This window comes from Bombina bombina, chromosome 8, assembly GCF_027579735.1.
Source record: "Bombina bombina isolate aBomBom1 chromosome 8, aBomBom1.pri, whole genome shotgun sequence".
Lineage (NCBI taxonomy): Eukaryota > Metazoa > Chordata > Amphibia > Anura > Bombinatoridae > Bombina > Bombina bombina.
In genome coordinates, this window is record NC_069506.1 from 177,709,350 (window position 1) to 177,726,669 (window position 17,320).

Sequence of the window (17,320 nt, forward strand, 5' to 3'; positions counted from 1 at the left end):
TTATTAAATTAGCTTTTCACAACAGGAAATTGATAGTTCATGTGGGTCATATAGATAACATTGTGCCCACGCTCATGGAGTTATTTAAGAATCATCTCAACACAGCACTAATTGGCTGAAATGCAATTCAACAGATAATAAATAAAAAGTCATGTGATCAGGGGGCTGTCAGACGATGCTTAGATACAAGGTAATCACAGAGGTAAAAAGTGTATTAATATAACTGTTTTGGTAATGCAAAACTGAGTAATGGGTAATAAAAGGATTATCTATCTTTTAAAACAATAACAATTCTGGTGTAGACTGTCCCTTTAACTCAACACACTTAAAATAAATGACATATTATATCTTGTCATATGCTTGCACATGGGGTGTGCCTGGGCAACCCTAATCACCCCCTCGTGCAACAGCAGAAAAGAGCCACAATTGGGGGTGAAAGGCCCATCTGACCCCTTACAACAGGCCTTAATTTTCTCAGGCACCGGTGGGCCACTATAATTCACAGAAATGCCTTTTTAGCTATGTGCACACATTAAAAGAAGCCTGGAGTCCTTGAACAACAGGAGGAGAAGCCTGTGGGTGCAGGATCTAGTTTTTAATGATGTTTGAGCAAGGCAACTACTACAGAACCCAGCAAAGCAGAAGTTAGCAAGTGCCAGCAGTGCCCTTCACTTGCTACCAGACTTGCTGCCACTAGTGCCCCCAGCCTGGGAAAGAGAAGGATGTAGACTCACATTCAGAACTATTAAGATAATTAGAAACATAGCCACAGAAATGTGATACTCTTTTAAACCCTAATGTTACGGAGAGGGGTGGCCACCCACTACATCAGTACTACCTCTGCCTGTGACACTGTAGGGGACACGGATAACAAGGGGTTAACTATTGCCAAACTCCTTACTCCACTATCCCCTAGATGCCAGAAAGTACACTTAATTGATATCCAAATCACTATAATTAGAATCAATGGTGTAACATGCAGGGTTAACCAAAAGTAATAGTCTATTTACCCCAGGCTGTACTAAACAAAAGCCTCTGCCTCCAGTTTTACCACACACAAGACAACTTGTCCAGCTGTGACAGTGGATAGAGTGCAGGTTTGAAAGGGTTAACAGTACAGGGCGTCCAGCTGCAGTGTCCCAATTCCTTTAGGGTCTATGAATCGCCTCAATTAACCCTCAAATCTTCCCTACACCACCCCAAAACGCAATGTTCACAAATCTCTACCTCTTGCCATAAGCAGAGCTTTATGCCTGGCTATGACAACAGGGAGAGTGTTGGTACTAAAGGGTTAACCTCACAGGGTTTCCAGCTGAACCCCCAAATCCAACCTACGCTTGCCCAAACATGAACATTTGTGGCCACCACCCAAAAAATTCTTATTCAGGGCTACCCCTAAATTATAGTTGAATTAACATCTCAATAAAAACAAATATATAAAAATACTTTTAATACTTTGGTAACATTCCCAAGTTCACAGAAGCCTTGAATTCAGTTTCTAGAGCACAAAGACATATTTATAGTTTATAGTTTAATCTGAAATATGGTTCACAGTGCCAAAAAAGAAATACATGAAATCAGATGGTATAATAATCGTAATTATACAATAGACACAATTGCAAAACAAATTAGTATACACAATAAAAGGATCAAAATACACAGAAATCCTAAACGTACAATTAAAAATTAAATCTCTGTGAATTTCCAAATCCTACTGGTTTTCATTTTTGGTCTGAAGTGGAATTCTGCTTGTGTTACAATCACACACTAGTTTATAGGCAGTCCAGGTAACATGACCCATACACCCCACAGGTAATTGGATACTGCCTAGTTTATAGTATTTTGTCTACTGAGTTTGAAAATTGTATTGTAGTTAGGTGGTTCTGGCTTTCACCAGGGGTTTGTCTGGGACAATCACAACTAACTCTGACCCCCAGATGTGTAAAACCATAAAAAGGCCTAGCTGTGAACCTAAAAAAAGGTGACCATGGTTTAGCTTTGAAGCAGGATCCATCTGTTTGATAAAGCTGATCAAAAGCTACATAATTTGGTTACCTTTCTAGTCTCAAGGTTTCTGCATTAAACCCCTTAGCAGCTAGGAGAACATATCCTGCATTTTAGACACAAGATAAAAAAATGGCACTATGATAGGCAATCCACACTTGTATTGGTTTATTTATAGCACTATACAAAGTGTAGATTCACTGCTATATTACATATATTACATATTAATAAAGATATGTGGGGTGGTGCTTTGCATTAAAGATAATTGTCAAAAAAAGGTATGGATATAAAGAAATCCACAGAAAGAATGCAAATACAGCATTCTTATGCCCAGACTAACAGATAAGAAGTATTCAGGTGTAAAATTAAAATATAACTTTTATTAAAATGAGTTAAAACAAAGATACGAAAACACACACTATTTAAAAGCAACAATGTGAGGCTATATCCAAGTAAGGAAATAAATGAGGTGATTAGATAATGATATTGTGCCTTATAATATAAAGTATCAAAATCACCACACACCTAATAGTAGATATCAGAGCTTATTCCCTCTAGGGCATAAGTAAATAATCAGAGTGGATTAAATGAAAAGATCAATGTAGGGTGCGGTGGTTCCACTGGTGATCACACCATAAAGCTCAGCTAGATGTCTTCTTATGAAGTGAGAATAATTAGCAGGTAACAACAGGGCTGGGTAGTAGTTATCTATCTATAGATCCACAGTTGCTGTTAGATGATTTGAATATTTGTGGTTAGGGACACAGAATAGTAAAATGTTGATTATATATTTGTTACAACAGTGTTTGCATTGTGTTATGCTTATGCACGTGTGGTTGCAGCTCATATGTGATGAGCAGCAAGGTTGGACCAGTCTTTGCTGGATCCTGCATATATTCAACCACCTATTGATGCTTCTATTGGCCATAAACCCCAACTCACATGTGAGCAGCATAAACTGTGTAGTACCTAATGACCCTATAAGGTCACACATAAAAACAGGAAAACAGAATTGTTACACAGTCAATGCAACTATGCTGCCGTTCTGTCCTTATTCAGTATCAAATGCCTGGTAATTATAATAATGCAATAATGCCACGCTCACTGTTATAATAAAATCAGCGTAAGCTGTATTATTGCTCCTGATCGCAAAGGGTCCCACTAGGGAAAGTGGATAACTATTATAATTGTGTCAGAGTCTGTACCTTTTAGGACCCTGCAGCGCTCAGTTACCTTACCTACCTAGCTAATATAACACCTGGCCTCACAGCGCTCGGCGCTTAGTATTCTGTTTAGTTTGCAAGCTACTGCTCCATGAGCACTTCTACTTGGATTACAAGGTTTGAGATAAAGAAACTACTTATCCTCAATTCGTCTCTTTAATGTTCATTTCTGGATCACTCATATTCCTACTGGGAAGCAATCTTAACTGACGCTCATTTGTCACCTACCTGATTCCTTCCAATCGCTACTGGATTGTAAAGCTTCCTCCACATTTCCTCTTCACTGCTGTTTAGTGAACAACAGACTCTGAGCCTTATCGCTGCGCAGCGCTACAACGGAGCCGTCTCACACACAGTGACTCACCGGAACTCCGCAAGATTCAGCGTGTCTCATCTGACCCGCTCAGTTCCTACCTAAACGCTGTTGAACTGCATATGCTGCGTGGATGCTGCAGCAAAACCCAGTGTTAATCAAGCACTACAGGAGAGGTAATTGTTAAAAGCCTACCTTTGTCTGTGACATAAGAGAATCGTCTCTAAGTAAGACTTTCACATTTGACAACTTTGTTTGGAGTTCGTTCCAAATACTTAGGATCTTGTTTGTATTCCACTGCTTACCTTTACTCACAGAACTGTTTACCGCTCAGCTGTTACTACCAATTCCATAAATAAGCTTCAGAACTGTTCCTATACTAAATTCCATATACTAACTGTGAACTTATTTCTTATGAGTCCAGCTAATATCCTCTAATACCTTGAGGATTATCAAGACTAAAACTCACTTCCTTATTTGATATAACACATGCTCAGTGGTGTTATACTTAAGGAGCTGATACAAACTACTCTTACACATAAGTATCAATACCTATACGATTCTGCAGTTGAGCTCCAATAACTTCAATCTATAATCTCACTCCTTAAAAGTTTCACTGAGACGATACGTAACAAATTGCAACTATGTTGCCGTTCTTCCCCTGCGTGATATAAACTTTGAAGGCTATATATTCCCAGTTATGCGTTTCAGGAGGTTGGTGTAACTCAGGATATTAGCATATCGCGTACCCCCGTTTTCTCTATTGTATATACATTAATAATAAGATTTAGGCTTGATAAAATCTCTATGAGATCTCTACTATATGTATGTGTAGTGTGATAGGAGCGCCTAAAGGTGGATTCCTGCTGCTAAAAAAGTTCTTCCCTCAAAGAGAACTAAATGGTGGATAAGAAGAAAAAATGGGGTTTATATGTGCCCACATACACTATAAATACGTAACAATGATCTGGTCATTGACACCTATAACAGACGTCTCACTCAACGGCGCTGATAGCGCTATTTTATAAATATAGTTCTAGAGTTTGGCTCTAAGGATAAGCCTCAACATTCTTAAATTAAAAAAGCGTCCACAGATTCTGCTCTGATGCGTTTTGCCCATGCAGGCTTTTTCAAAGGCAGCGAGCCGCCCGTAATGCACAAATTTAAGTTCCATTTGGTCCAGAAATACCACCTTCTGTGATTTACAATTGGATCACTAAGATGTCAATCAAAAATGGGACAGGAAATCATATTTTAAGGTGGTGTATACCTCCTGTGTGGTTGTTCTAAAGTTAAATGGAAAGTACTGCTATATACAGTTGGATTATCTGCTCATATTCGTCAGACTCACTGATCTTATTACGTATATGTGGATAATCTACTAGTGTGTTATGCCTGTCTGACCAAATTCACACTAGATGGGTTTATGATGATTCTACAATTATACTTCCACATATTGTATTCAATGAAGAGGGGCATTGATGTGAGTAGATTCTGAAATAGTTTGTGTATACTCTCAGTCCTATAATGCATATAATTGATACATTAATGTCACTTATCTTGAAGTGACATATACATTGGGATGCTTCGCCAGGTCTATCTAGGCTGTCTTTTTAAGCCTTTTAAAGCCCTTTGGAATCAAATATTCATGCAAACATTTATTCCTCCCCTTTTCAGACATATACATCTCTCTATCTATAAATATTTATATCCATATCCATATTTATGCTGTGGGTAAATAAACCTACACTATATAATTTGATTACACCAAAACCATTTTTGGGACCTTTAGCGCTAGTTCCATAATCCTTCTATTTTATATCCATATTTATGTTTATATCTATATTTACATATTGTTTATGTTTAGGTGTACATGTACAATCAGCTAGGACTAATAGTTGTAGCATTCAGATATCATATTATTTACCTCCTCCTATGAAGATTTACGTAATAGGGTATGTATCCTTACTCCTTTAACCATTGGACAGCAGATTAGGGCATCATCGACCAATCAAATGTTAGGTTAGCCTATAATAATATGCAATAATGGAATTGCACACTATGCAGTCTATGATTAAGGCTCAGGAGGAGCTGAAACACGTAAGACAAGCCCTTTTCCAGTGCTCCTAACACAGCCCATTTACCATCTGGCCATAGCTACACTCTATGCTACATTTGCATCATTTATACATGAACAGCGCTGCTGTTTTACATTTTCGCTATTTATTTCAATAAAGTGCATTATCCGTTTTGAGCAGTGGTCCGGACTTCCTTTTTTGTCTGTACTTACCCAGCAGTGGAGATTGCTCATACGGACCTGGCTCGGCGGACTGCACATTGACATTGTTGCCCGATACGGGCTTGAAGGATTGACGGTAGCCCTGGTTCTCATTCTGGCAGCATACACAGACGCTCGCCGTAAGGATAATAGTGACGTCATCAGACTCGGACGACTGTATTAGTGCCTTTGACAATACGCCGGTCACAGACTTGCCACGGATTTCCTCGAGAGCACGGCTTTTGGAGGATAATACAAGAAGAGCAGCTTTAAGGGTAAGAGGAGTATTCACTCTTTTACTCTTTAATCTTCACCTGATTGTAAGGTTTATTGCTCATCTGTAATAGGCATTGTACCGAATTGTGAATTGGCTATCAGTATCTGTGGGACAACTGAGCATTGCCTCACCACGAACTCAGGCACTTCAAAACATTAACACAGTAATTGTCCTTAGTATTACGCAAGTATTCTTCTTACCTTATTGAGGTGGTAATTGGTTGAGGTTGATATTCTTCTCATCTGTTCACATTATTATTAATCACTTACATCAGCCTCCCAGTTATTCACCAACACCAGTTATATATTGTTCCTTCTTATAAGACATATTGTGTAAATTGGGACTCTGACTTCAACTATTGGGATCCTGTGCAGTCTCTTTTTTACAAGAATAGTGTACCAACAGCAGAGGTAGCATGGCCCAGCACTTTTATTCTATGCAATCAGTGCAATCAGTGGCTTATCTGGAGGGGAACAAACCAAGTTTAGAGGACACTTTTGAGAACAAAGTGAATTTATTGGAAATATCAGATGTCTTCATGGAAATGGAGAGGGCACTTATCAATGAATATAAACTTTGGTGGGGCAAACAAACCCTGGAGAAATATATATCACTTGATATGGTTCCCAGAGGCATACGTATCAAGAAATTGCCAGCATTTATCACCAGAGATGAAAAATTAATTTCTGAATGGAATACGGTACTGTCCGAGTGTTCCTTGAGATTAATGACACTCATCATTAAACATAAAGAAGTCAAACTGATGGAGGCTAGAGATAAAATAGAACAAGTTCAAAAAGATCTTAATACCTTGATGTAACATAAAGACTACTCTAAAATGGATGATATTCTACAAGTCACAGTTGACGAGACAAAAAGAGAATTGGATATCATCAAGTACAAAAAATATTCGCGTGATTTGGATGACTATAGAAACAACAAGGTCTATAATTGGAACACCAAGAGGAATACAAGAAATAGAAAGCAAAACAACAAAAAGATTCCACAGCCCAAAGAAACAAAAAAGGCACAAAAAGAGTGTCTTTTTCTGACACAGATCCAGAATCCAATGAAGATTATGACCTCCAAGATTTTGTGGACTTTATGTCCAGTAGACAATCCTCTGGAGATGAAGAAGATGTGTCTGCCCGGGAGTCTGGATCTAATGTGTCTCATGTGCATCCATCGTCCCCATTGTCCTCTCTACTTAGCTCTGCTCCATCTAGTACATCTACTGTAGATAATATTGAATCTAATAAATCTACTGAGACGGTGGCCCTGACAGCAATCCTAAAAAGAGCAGAAGCCCCTAAGCCTCCAAGGGGCAATAAATACAAAAAAGCTCAGGAAGCACATGTAGTAGAGGGTGTTACAGGGCAACATGTTTTTCAGTTGGTTCAGGGACAAGGAGAAGGAGGAGGAGGAAGAGGGTTCACAAGACAGGAGACACAAAGGCCCCAATATCACCTGATGAGAGGCAGGCAAGACAACAAGTACAGGGATCCAATATCATAAATTTGTCAAGTGTTATTCTACCTAAACCAGAATTGGAGGTTTTGAGCTTAGGTCTTAACTTTGTACCTACAAACTTTGTACCTACAACAAGGTTTAATGTGTTTGACACACTAATTGATATCAATAGATTTATATGAGGCCTTACACATAAAAAGTTCTTCACAATCCTTCAGTAGACAAAGAATTTTTTTGAATTTATATGCATTGGAATCAGAAAGCTCTGATAGAAGCTTAGTGGGGAGTCATACTGGCTTTAAGCCCAAATCCATCTTTTACCCCTCACAACACAGAGGTCAGATATTGGAATCCTTTCACAAAAGGATGGAGGAGGATCTCCTCAAGCTGGAGAGACAAGAGTCAGAATTACTGACCAGGAATAAGGATAATCTCACACGTGAGCAGAAATTGGCTCTCAAGAAACTCAAACAAAGGGACAATATAGTCATCAAGTAGTCCGATAAGGGGGGCTCCATTGTAGTGTTGGACCCATTATATCATGGAAGCTGAGAGACAGCTACTGGATGGAGACGTTTACTCCATATTGTCTGGGGATCCAACTCGCGGCTTTGGAGTCCTCCTCCTGGATCTGCTTGATGATGGTAGGCATATGGGACTGATTGATGATGAGACATTTGAATATCTCAATGTGAAACATCCTGTGGTTCCCATATTCCATCACCTCCCCAAGGTCCATAAGTCCTTGGAGGAGGTGAAAGGACATCCTATCGTCTCAGGAATTGGTTCCCTTTTTGAGAACCTATCTAAAACACCAAGCATCTCTTGAGATTGATGCCCACTCATACTTGGAGTGACAATATGGGTTGGCTTACCAACGGGATCGCAGCCACTAAATACATGCTTGATAAATTTAGCACCTATAATGACAACCTCAAAGAATACATCATGAGAGTGTTAGCCTTCTTGCTAACGCACAATTATTTTGAGTTTTCAGGGAGCTTTTATTTACAGAAGCGAGGGACGGCTATGGGTGCGAAATTCACACCAGCCTATGCAAATATTTTCATGGGCTGATGGGAATTGACGCAACTATACACAGATTTGAACCCATTCTTATCATCTATTATCAGCTATAAACGCTATATAGACGACCTCCTTTTTGTATGGTCAGGTACTCAGGAGGAAATAAGGGACTTTTGTTAATATTTCAATGGTAATGAGGTGGAACTGAGCTTTACTTTCTGCTCAGATAAAACCAGTATACCATACCTTGATGTCATTTTGATAGGATTGGTCTCAGAGAACAGGGTGAGCACTTCCCTTTATGTCAAACCGATATCATCTAACACTTTTCTCCATGCAAGAAGCTGCCATCCCACTCACACCAGCTATGGGATAGCTAAGGGACAGTTCCTAAGATTACGTCGGAACTGTTCAGAAGATGACAGCTTCTTTCATGAGAGCAAAATTCTTACGCAAAAGTTCCTTGAGCGAGGGTACAATAAGAACACTGTATCAAGAGCTTTCAATAATGTCTCACATAGGGATAGATCAGCCCTGCTTGAAGACATTCCAAAATTGAGGTCAAAAAGGACCAAGCCCACTTTTGTGACTACATTTAGTTCACAGTATTATGCAGTTTGCAAGATACTCATGAAAAATCAGCCAATTTTGTTGGCGGACGATATCCTGAAAGATGAAATCAAGGAAGGCTGCTTCTGTGTCCCCAAACGGAATATAACTAGTGGGAACCAAGTTTCTCCCTCATTACTTAAGAAACCAAAATCCAAAAGTAGCTGGTTATCCCAAAAAGGGCACTTTAAATGTGGAACCAGCTCATGCAAGGCTTGTGGTTTTGCAACCACAGGCAAGACCTTCCAATCAAAAGTGACCCAGAGAGTGTTTACCCACACATACTGTACGAATTGTAGATCTACATATATTATCTACATGATTACATGTGAAATTTGTGACAAACAGTATGTTGGTTGCACCTCTAGGGAGGCAAGAGAGAGAATATGTGCTCATCTAAATGATATTGAACGTGGTATTCTTACCACAGGGGCTTCCAAGCATTTCACTTCACCCCCTTGTATACCTCAGTCTCAGTCTTATGTCTGTAATATTTTGATGTTTTGTTTTTGCTTGAACGACCCTCAACTCAAATGTCCATAAATGCACCCTCCCATTCCTCTAAAACACTTTTTCAGGGCCATCATTAAACTAATATATCTCTCTCCTTCAGCTTGATTTGAAATATATCCTGCCCAGAGCTCACAGAAAATACAAAGATTTTTACACTCAGCTGTTTCAACTGCCCTCTGCTAACTTACAACAGGTGGCCTTCTGGTGTTCAGCTGATTTTCTTCATTACAAATTCATCTTGAACTCCTACTATTCTGCCCTTAATCACCACAAGCAACACTACTCTTATCTCTAATCTTTCTTCAAACCCAAAACGTCTGTTCTCCACTTTCAATACTCTCCTCCGCCCTCCCCCACTTCCTAATACAACTTCTCTGTCAGCTCAAGACTTTGTCAGTCACTTCATTAACAAAATTTACTCCATCACAAATGAAATCAGCTCTCCACATAATTCCATTCTCTCCCCCCCTCAAATGCTCTCACTCAACCACAACCCACATAACCTGAAACTTAGCTCATTCTCCCCTGTCACTGAGGAAGAAGTTTCAACACTTATACTGCGCTCTCACCTCACTACCTGTCCCCTTGGACCTATCCCCTCACAGCTTCTCCCCTCCCTCTCTGCTACCCTTACCCCTATACTAACACACATTTTCAACCTCTCCCTCAGCACTGGTACATTTCCCTCATCGATGAAACATGCACTGGTCACACCTATCCTCAAAAAACCTTACCTTGATCCTACCACAACCTACTTACAGCAAAATCAAAAGGCCACTTCTCTCTGCTTATCCTCCTTGATCTGTCCATAGCCTTTGACACTGTTGACCACCCTCTTTTGCTCCAAACCCTCCAATCCTTCGGCATCTGTGACACCAGATACTCTCCCTCCCTCCCATCTCCTTCGCTCTGCTCACGACCTCCTCCTCTCCTCCTCTCTTGTCACCTCATCACACTCCCATTTACAGGACTTCTCCAGACTGGCTCCCACCTTGTGGAACTCTCTGCCTCTCTCCACAAGACTGTCTTCTAGTTTTAAAAGCTTCAAGTGCTCCCTAAAGACTCTACTGTTCAGGGATGCATACAACCTACACTAACCTTTCTTTATACCAGTTCCTCTCCTCCATTGCTATCCCCTGAACCCCTATAGCATGTAAGCCTAAAAGTCCAGCTGTTTGTAGATCACCTTCTTAGGAGCTGACTACAACAGTGCAACTATTGGCAGGGCCCTTTACCCATTTGATCCCTATAATTGTTTTATTGAACTCCGCCTCTGTTTATAGCGCTGCGGAATCTGTTGGCGCTCTACAAATAACCGATAATAATAATAAAATAAGAAGTTTCACATGGGCAGTCATTGACCACATTCCTAAAAGGCCAAGAGGGGGTGAAAGATCCAGAGACCTCCTGAAAAAGGAGGTCTTCTGGATCTTCACCCTGGGGACCAGACAACCCACAGGTCTGAATATAGAAACCGACTTGATCAATCATTGGTAATTTCCAAAGCCAACTAAGTATTAAGTACTCTTTGATTTCTAATAAAAAATTCATATAAATTCAAAAAATTCTATATACATATACATTTCAATATTAAATATTGAATTTTACCTTTCTCATTCTAGTGATTGTCCAAACATAGATTGAGGACACAATATCTGATCAAACATTAGCTTAATTCTATTAGTTAGACTGTTTATAGCACACTATTCATAAGTCAAGTTCTGATACAGGAGATTAAATAATGTATGCCCTTTTTGGTTCCATTAGCAATGGCACAATCAGCTTTAGATCACACTGAGGTTGCATCCTTTATTGTTAGTAATTAGTTATTAATGCAGTGGTCATAAAATTGATACATTAATGTCACTTATCTTGAAGTGACATATACATTGGGATGCTTCTCCAGGTCTATCTAGACTGTCTTTTTGAAGCCTTTTAAAGCCCTTTGGAATCAAATATTCATACAAACATTTATTCCTCCCCTTTTCAGACATATACATCTCTCTATCTATAAATATTTATATCCATATCCATATTTATGTTTCAATTTATATTTATATTTACAAATTGTTTATGTTTAGGTGTACATGCACAATCAGCTAGGACTAATAGTTGTGGCATTCAGATATCATATTATTTACCTCCTCTTATGAAGATTTACGTAATAGGGTATGTATCCTTACTCCTTTAACCATTGGACAGCAGATTAGGACGTCATCGACCAATCAAATGTTAGGTTAGCCTATAATAATATGCATAATGGAATTGGACACTATGCAGTCTATGATTAAGGCTCAGGAGGAGCTGAAACGCGTAAGACAAGCCCTTTTCCAGTGCTCCTAACACAGCCCATTTACCATCTGGCCATAGCTACACTCTATGCTCGCATTTGCATCATTTATGCATGAACAGCGCTGCTGTTTTAACTTTTCGCTATTTATTTCAATAAAGTGCATTATCCGTTTTGAGCAGTGGTCCGGACTTCCTTTTTTATCTGTACTTACCCAGCAGTGGAGATTGCTCATACGGACCTGGCTCGGTGGACTGCACATTGACATTGTTGCCCGATACGGGCTTGAAGGATTGACGGTAGCTCATTCTGGCAGCATACACAGACGCTCGCCTTAAGGATAATAGTGATGTCACCAGACACGGACGACTGTATTAGTGCCTTTGACAATACGCCGGTCACAGACTTGCCACTAGAGATGGGAAGTTTGGTTCTTCTGGGTGAATCGGTTCATTTTGGACGGTTCAATTAACTGATTCACCAGTTCACCTACTGAACATGAGATAGAGGCTCTACCTCATGTTCAGTAGGTGAACTGTAGAGCAGCAGATTGCAGATTCGTTTCCTGCAGTGCTGACTCATTCCTGAATCATGAGTCACTAACTGTGAGTTGTGTGACAGACAGTCCGACTCCTGTGTACTGGGACTACAAGCTCTATATCTAAGCTAACTTTTACTTAGCAACAGCTACAAATATATATATATATATATATATATATATATATATATATTTGTAGCTGTTGCTAAGAAAAAGTTAGCTTAGATATAGTGGTAGTATATATATATATATATATATATATATATATATATATATTATATATATATATATATACACGGTGAAGGAAGGCACTCACTGGTCTTTTCATCAAAAAAACTTTATTGAACTTTATTACGCTCAATAAAGTTTTTTTGATGAAAAGACCAGTGAGTGCCTTCCTTCACCGTGTATATTTACCTGCTGGCACCCTGGCATCAGGATTTTGAAAGTGAGAGTGCTTTCTATCTACATATATATATATATATATATATATATATATATATATATATATATTTGTAGCTGTTGCTAAGAAAAAGTTAACTTAGATATAGAGGTAGTATATATATATATATGGGATGCTCAATCAGGTTTGGGGTGGGCATATAAATACATATTTATTCAGAAATAAAGGGAAAATATATATGCTATAAACACATATATATTAAGAAAATATAGAAAAAATAAAATAGTCACTATCTGACAATACAAACAGCACAGTACATAAAATAGAGTATGCTGTGTGTTGTGTGGGTCTTACACAACCTGCAGCATACTCTGTTCTATGTACTATGTTGTATTTGCCTATTGAGAACTGCTGTGTGACCTGATATTTGAATCAGTGTACTGTTATCTAAATGATTCATTGCAAAGAGTTACCATAGTTAACAGTACACTGAGTCGTTTACAAACAGTTCACTTCTAGAGTCGGTAGCTGCACTGGTAATATGATCCTAGAGTGAGGCTGTCTGATTCATTGCAAAGGAGGAGTTAGCAGAACTCACTCTAGGATCCTATTAACAGTGTTGCTGCAGACTCAGGAAGTGAACTGTTTGCAAATGAATCAGTTCAGTCTGGTGAACCGATTCACACAGTTCACTGAAAAGAACCAGTTCAAAAGAACGATTCATTCAGGTACTTGCCACAGATTTCCTTGAGAGCACGGCTTTTGGAGGATAATGCATTACGTGCTTCATTGATGCATACAATACAAAACATGACTCTAGTTTTTCAGATCCAACATTTCGTCTGTTACGTCTGCTAATGTAAATACCTTTTTGTGTGAAGTGATGTGAGTGTTTGTTGATAAACCAGTAGTGTGGGTGAAGCGCTGAATCTAATCTCCAAAGCCTCACTGTGAAACTATCCCCTTCCTGGATAGTAACAGTTTAAATATCAAAATTATTATAAAAAAGTGGGCGCTTAAAGCAAGAGATTAAGTAGATATGCTAAAAATAATTATCTCTGTAGAGAATAGATAAAACGTTGGAGAATAATATCAAATACACTATAGTCTTAAATATGTTAAAATGTATTAAAATTTTTATTTAATAAACAGATCTTAATATATTAAAATGTTTATTTGATGAACAACAATTAATAATCAAAATCTAAAACAATATACATTCACTCCCAACTATAGTTGCTCTTACAACCGTTCACACACTCCCTAAAACAAACAATACTATCTAATGCTTGAGTGTTTGTTGATAACCCACTAATAAATTATGTGTTTAGTATTAGAAAGGTGAATGCTATACTTTTAGGATGCCATATACTGTATGTACACATTCTCTTGCATGTTTCATAATAATTCATATATCTACTTAAGAATTGGTGTATATAGTGCTAATCACACATTTTGGCCTCTATTTAACAAATTCCGTATGGAGCTTGATGGCTCCTGTTTCTGGCTCCTGTTTTCTCCTCCAGACTCGCGGACAAACATCTCCGGAAATCAACCCGATCGAGTACGATCGGGTTGATTGACACCTCCCTGCTGGCGGCCGACTGGCCGCGAGTCTAGAGGGGGGGCGTTGCACCAGCAGCTCTTGTGAGATGCTGGTGCAAGGCTGAATACGGAGAGCATATTGCTCTCCGCATTCAGCGAGGTCTTGCGGACCTGATCCGCAGTGTTGGATCAGGTCGCAAGACCTTTAGTAAATAGAGGCCTTTGAATCAATTTAAATGAATTGAGAAATATGTTTATCCATGTCTAAGTGATGTATGGGTATTATTGCAGAGTGAAAATAACAGTAAAGGTGAATATCCAAAAAATAAAAAACATAAAAAATACACAAAATATGAATAAGTGAATGAACATTGTGAATCACTAATTATGTGAAGTATTCACTTACTCATAGTATTAGAACTGAGTAATATGTAAGTATCATGCTCAGGTATACTATTCCACACACACACACACACATATATATATATATATATATATATATATATATATATTTATTTAAGGCAAAGGGAATGATAAAATACTGTATGAAGATAAACCACATATAGTCTATAAAAATACATAATAATTATTATGTTCATTCATTCCATTTGGATGGACGGTGTTTAATAAATAGATATATCTTCTCTCAGATTTGAGTAGTGCTGTTTCAAGATCTCCTCCTCTTATTCCTAGAGTAACTTTCTTAATACCCCAACATTGAAGTTCGTCTCTATTAGAGTGATAGTGTGTTAAGAAATGGGATGCTACACTGGTGATGGCTTTCCCATTTTCCAGATCTTTGGCTGCATTTTTTTATATTGCGTAAATGCTCCATCAGTCTCAATCTTAATTTGTGGGTTATCATCCCTATATAGAGTAAATTACATCTGCAGCGAGCATACACCCCCCCTTCCTGTTGCAGCTAATGTATCTCTTAATAGAGTGTTTGACACCAAATCTATCTTCGATTTGGCATGTTTTCACAATATGTTTGAACATGCTGCAATTACCACACCTAAATGAGCCTGGATTAATTGCTAATTTGGTTCTTTTTGTGCATAGATGACTACTGCTTACTTAATCCTTTAGATTTTTAGTACGTCTATACCCTATTGCTGGTTTGTCTCCTAGCTTTCCTTTTAGGATTGGATCAGTGATTAAAATTCCCAATTTCTTCTTGATAATCTCAATTAGCTAAGGAGTTTGATGGTTATAGGTTAGAATTAATCTAGGAGCTTTGGAGTCAGTTTTGATCTTTTTGTGCAGTAATTCATTTCTGTTAGTATGTAGTGCTCTGTACCTTACTCTTTTTATGTGGGGTGGTGCTTTGCACTAAAGATAATTGGAAAACAAAGGCCTAGATTTAGAGTTTGGCGGTAGCCATCAAAACCAGCGTTAGGGGCTCCTAACTCTGGTTTTTACCGCCCGCTGGTATTTGGAGTCAGTCAGGAAAGGGTCTAACGCTCACTTTGCAGCCACGACTTTTCCATACCGCAGATCCCCCTACGCCATTTGCGTATCCTATCTTTTCAATGGGATCTTTCTAACGCTGGTATTTAGAGTCGTGGCTGAAGTGAGCGTTAGAAATCTAACGACAAAACACCAGCCGCAGAAAAAAGTCAGTAGTTAAGAGCTTTCTGGGCTAAAGCCGGTTTATAAAGCTCTTAACTACTGTGCACTAAAGTACACTAACACCCATAAACTACCTATGTACCCCTAAACCGAGGCCCCCCCACATCGCCGCCACTCTATTAAATTTTTTTAACCCCTAATCTACTGCTCCGTACACCGCCGCCACCTATGTTATCCCTATGTACCCCTAATCTGCTGCCCCTAATACCGCCGACACCTACATAATATTTATTAACCCCTAATCTGCCGCCCCCTACGTCGCCGCCACCTATCTACACTTATTAACCCTTAATCTGCCGACCCGACCGCACCACTACTATAATAAATGTATTAACCCCTAATCTGCCTCACTCCCGCCTCAATAACCCTATAATAAATAGTATTAACCCCTAATCTGCCCTCCCTAACATCGCCGACACCTAACTTCAAGCATTAACCCCTAATCTGCCGACCGGAGCTCACCGCTACTCTAATAAATTTTTTAACCCCTAAAGCTAATTCTAACCCTAACCCTAACACCCCCCTAAATTAAATATAATTTTTATCTAACGAAATAAATTAACTCTTATTAAATAAATTATTCCTATTTAAAGCTAAATACTTACCTGTAAAATAAACCCTAAAAGAGCTTTTCTATTTTAATTTTAGAATAGGGTAGGGCATTTTTTATTTTGGGGTCTTTCTTATTTTATTAGGGGGCTTAAAGTAGGTGTAATTAGTTTAACATTGTTGTAATATTTTTCTAATGTTTGTAAATATTTTTTATTTTTTGTAACTTAGTTCTTTTTTATTTTTTGTACTTTAGTTAGTTTATTTCATTGTATTTATTTGTAGGTATTGTATTTAATTAATTTATTGATAGTGTAGTGTTAGGTTTAATTGTAGATAATTGTAGGTATTTTATTTAATTAATTTATTGCTAGTGTAGTGTTAGGTTTAATTGTAACTTAGGTTAGGATTTATTTTACAGGTAATTTTGTAATTATTTTAATTAGGTAACTATTAAATAGTTATTAACTATTTAATAGCTATTGTACCTGGTTAAAATAATTACAAAGTTGCCTGTAAAATAAATATAAATCCTAAAATAGCTACAATATAATTATAATTTATATTGTAGCTATATTAGGGTTTATTTTACAGGTAAGTATTTAGCTTTAAATAGGAATAATTTATTTACTAAGAATTAATTTATTTCG